The following is a 5291-nucleotide window of genomic DNA, read 5'->3' on the forward strand; positions in this document are numbered from 1 at the left end:
CAGAAGTTTGTAGTTATAGTGTGTATTTGTTACGATGTATATTTAAATGTCATATTTCAGATAAAATAGTTGTATAATTGTGTTAATGCACTGTATGTCACATATGATGGTACTAATTTTATCTTGTTATTTTTCTAACCACAGCCCTTATCTCTCTTTTTTTATTTCCTATTATGTGTCATCAAAATGTCTCCATGTCATCCATCTGTTCCACATCACTAAATGCTATGCAGCACAGCAAGGTAGGCTATCCTCAATGGATAAGCCTGCCCCTGCTCCCTGGCTCCAGCACTGATTCCCAGCATGTCTGGAACCCAACCTGGCAGAACTGTCTCTGCTGCCCCTGCATTACCTGTGCCTTCATTTATTCCTGCTGCAGAAGGTGGTGCAGTGGTACCCTCCAGGAGCAGTGGTGGAGGTGGGGATTTTATCACCCACCAAGAGATGCCAGTGTTGGTGCATAGAGTTATGTACTTGCTTCTCTCCATCATAGTTCATAGGAGGAGAAGACACAAAGCACTCCAGCTGCCAGTGGAGTAAGGAGACATTGATAACAGTCCAGTGTATTATGACTTGATTATCACTGTCTCCAAATTGATGGACATGAGCCTATGTTATCCCTTGCCTCACCCCAATCATGGTGTTCACCATCCTTTTGTGTCCTTCACCTTCCCTGTCTCTTGTCTTGTTTTTTTTTGCATTTGCTTTCTCACCTACCCAACTTACCTGACCCAGACATACCTACATCCCTTACCCAGCATTTCTTTTTTACTGAATTAAAAAAATAAGCACCTGTTCCACAAAAAATATCATCCCATACATAGCTCTCCATTTCCCACACATGTCTTCTTAACACACTTGATTTGGTCCAACTGGCTATAAAACATGAATATATTGTTGTCATCCCTCTCTCTGGAGGTGACAGTCCAAATTCATCTAATATTTTGCATATATTATCAGTTTTTACTGTTGAAGATATTGATAGCTATGGTTCTTTCCTACCTCCCTCCTACACATTCCTGTATTGCTTTGCCTTTGCTCTTCCCCCTGCTTACTCTCCATTTCATCACTTTCCTATTTACCTTATTTTAACACCTATGATCTAGTCAAAAAATAGAATTAAACACAACGCACATAAGTAGCAGAAAAAGCAATAGATCCCTTCACTGTTTGGCCTTTATGTTTGAATGGAGTTTGGCATCACGCCCCAATGCAAAACAATGGTTAGCAGCCCTACAGTGCTGCGGTAACATCTGTGCAATGCTGCTTAAACCTGCTGCACTATGCCAACACACAGCAACACATGTACTATAAAGAACTGATGTTATTTTATTATCGCTGTTTATTTAAAAGTATTAGCTACACCTGGATTCGAACCCAGTATCATCTGGGCTCAAAAAGAAATGTATCAATGCATTTATACCTGCTGCCACAAAGTCAGCTAAGCAGCAGATGTGTTTCATACACTCAGTACTAACTCACAGACTTTTAGCAATGTGGCTCACATTTGCACACTGCTTAATTATGGGCAAAGAGGGACAATAATGGAAATGTGTATCTCGCATGTGCAAACACTTTGCCAACCATTGAGCAAAGCCACCGCTCATTGCTGCACTATGCAAAGCCAAATTTAACATGTATTAATGCTGTTTTATGTACATTTTACTTTATACCTTGAAACAACATGCGGAAACTTAAACTGAACAATATGTCACATATTTACAATGCAGCCATGTGTTACATCCCCCATATACTGCAGCCCTGGTGTCTCCAGTACTTTGTTCTCAAATATATCAACTACACTACCTAAATTAATATCAAAGGTTGTGTTATATGCAATGCACATCAATCTGGTAAGATGCAGAACTAGAACTATCTTCACAGTTGAACATGCCTACACATCCATCAGCTGACCTTGGGAACTATTGACCCATAAGCCTAACCAGCTTTCGCTGCAATGTTATGGAAAGATTCATCATGGACCTTATCCACAGGGACATAGGTGACATTCAACACTCTTGACCCACAAATATTGGTTTTGGCAAAGGTAGATCTTGTTTATTAAACCTAGTATATTTCTTTGATAATGTCCTCAAAGCCCTGTATGACATCTCTGCTCTGAGCAAGTTATCAAGGAGTCCCAATCCTCACCATGGACACGGGTAAGGGATGTTCATTTGGAACAAAAATGGATACACAGAGTATTTTCAGATGCAGCTCTCTGCACCAAGCACAATTTCCCTTAAGACCAGATAGGGAATGCACTCCTGTATGGGACTGGGCTTCTTTCTCTTTCACTAGGGCCCAAATAAGACTCCACACTGACCATAGCTGTATGCATCTTCAGCCAAGTGCTCCAAGCCAGGCCCTCCACCACTCTCTCTGCGAAACCAGTGCTCTGTGTTCCTGCTCTAAGTAGCTAAAGCACACATAATGCACACACACATACACACACACACACACACACACACACACACACACACACACACACACACACACACACACACACACACACACACACCACACACACCTGGAAAAAGCTGGCACAGATTTACCAGCTATGCCCCCTCTACCCACAGACTGTAAGGTAGATAATGCCACCAGAACACTACAAATCCAGCTGCTTTAAGGATCTTACAAGGGCACCCAATTATACTGAGTAAAATTAATACTAATACAAATGATAGTGTTTGACCAATGCAGCAAGGCTTTCAGGAGTTGCCACAGTGTCACCAAATAAATATAAGTACTCTCAATGGTTAAAATGTTCTCTAAAAGACCTGCAACAATGAAATGTTTAAATATGTTAAATAATACAAAATAAAAGAACACAAAAATATTAACTATCTATTTACAATAAACACCAGAGTTTCAATCACAGGAAATATTGAAAATAACACCAATGGAAAGATTTACACAGATACAGAAAAATGATGCTTAACTAATCTCACTATATTTTCCTGACTGATCTAAAGAATTACTATTCCCTGGTTACTTGCTAAAGAAAGGCAAAATGAAGTGGGTGAGTGATCCTTCTTAGTCAATTTTCACAAACAGACTGCTCAGAGACTTCTGGCTCATCTAGTATTAAAGCATCATTTTATTGCTGGATTACACAATGAAATTACATAAATCTGGTCGCTTGAATTCTGGTTCCCACACCTCTCCATTTACTAGAAGCTGAGTCAGAATCTAGCACATATGTGTCATAATACACACATAGAGCTTTCCTGAGATGTATTATAGCATCTGAAAGCTAGAAAAACATTTCAAAATCTTACACTCTTCCAGTGTAGCAATTAGTTCACCCCTATCTACAATACAGTGTGATTCCTAGTCCTGGATTTCACAGACATTTTGTCACTTGCTGCAATCAGAACATAAGATACAATCTTTATGGCCTAAACCAGGTAATTAAATTTTGGACTATTTTTTCAAAGTAAGTTGGACTGAGATTAACTTCTTCTTTTCCAGTTACAATATGGTCTGACATACAGGCATATTTCTTTTCTGTCCAGCAGGACTCACTGTTTGTAGATTTTTAACACAAGCAACTTTACAAATACATTTTTAACACAGGCACCTGTACAAATCAGTTTGATATATAAATGACCTATAATTCTTTACAAAACTCCAGCTAGTATGCTGGCATATATTACACATCCACTGCCCTACTTCTTCTGGCAGAGCTGGCAATACATCACATCACCACACCCTGTATGAAGGAAAATAGGACATACTGCCTATCTTGATTTAGCGAAGCCCTTTGACACAATCCCCCATTCAGGTATCATAGAAAACTCTCCCATCTGAGGATTAACCCATACATTACTAAAGGAGTAGCCAACTGGCTCACCAACAGAATGCACACTGTTAAAGTTGGGGATTTCACCTCCACCAGTAGACTAGTTACCAGTGGATACCACAAAGATCTGTACTGGACCCTCTACTGTTTGGAAACTATTTCTCTGAAATCCAGGTGAAGGTAGATGGCCTGTGGTTTACCAAGTTTGCAGAGGACTGTAAACTGGGTGCCATCATATAGAGTCCTCAATAATGTTAACATATTACAGAAAGACCTGACACAGACAATTGATTGGTGCCAAATTTATGGACTGAAACTTAATGAAAAAAATGCCTCATTGTCCCCTTTGGCAAAAAAGAAGCCATGCTAATTACATTATACATAGCACCCCTTTACGCTCAAACTCAGTGGTGTAAGACTTGGGAACACAGTTTAATAGCAATCTAAACTTCAATCACTATGTGTCCATAGTGGTAAGACACACATTCTACATTGCCCACCTCATAGCTAAGGGCATCACATCCAAGAACAGGGAGGTCATAGCTCCACTGTAATTGAACCTTATCAGACCACTAATTGAGTACAATGCTCCCTTCACTATGTATTTCACCAGACATCTGCAACAACTGGAGATACCACAAAGGTTTCTGATCACAATAATCCAGGACCTCCAAAACATGACATACATGGAAAGACTGAAAGCCCTGCCACTGTACTCAGTATCGTACAGACTGCTGTGAGATGACCAATGCCTGGCTTACAGAGCAGTCTTGGACCCTGCCCTAATGTAAATCCTGGAGATCTGCAAATCAAATGGGACAAACATAATTTACTCCAGGGATCTCAGCCTAGCCTGTGACATAAACAGAACATGCTGGACAGACAGATTTATCTCCTAGCAATTGCCACTCCTCTGTATTAGGCTCCCACTGCATGTGAAGCAGTGCTCCTCAATGTCCCTATTCAAGTGCAAATTTGACAACTGGATATGTGATTATAAATTCACCCTAGGGGTTGCACCTATGTCTCTCATGTACAGGGCCAGTCAGTGCTGATCACAAAATTGCTCTGCTAACAATGAACATCTAACTATGCTCAATAAGAGTATTTGGGTTTTTATGTGGCTAGGCTTGTAAAGGCCATAGAGCCATTAGCCTAGTTAAGCTCCTAGGAAGCTGTGAGGCTATGAACCTATGCAGGCCTCCCATCATCTTCTCTCATGCATCCAGTAATGATGCTATGCACTATAATTTGTTATGCCACCTTTTAAAAATCAGACTTCTGCCATGGTGCTTGCATAAATTGCTGAGACATGTAGTCTGTGTACTTAGGTCATGGTTCTGTTCTCACTGCAGTTAACTCTGTGTATGTGTGTGTGTTTAGACAGAACAGTAGAAGTATGCATATTACAGTTACCGCTACAGTTCCATAAATTGACAAGATTATGATAATTGTACATGCCTATACATCCATTTCATGCAGGCCT

The sequence above is a fragment of the Protopterus annectens genome, chromosome 6.part0 (assembly GCF_019279795.1).
Source record: "Protopterus annectens isolate FY-2018-M chromosome 6.part0, PAN1.0, whole genome shotgun sequence".
NCBI lineage: Eukaryota > Metazoa > Chordata > Ceratodontiformes > Protopteridae > Protopterus > Protopterus annectens.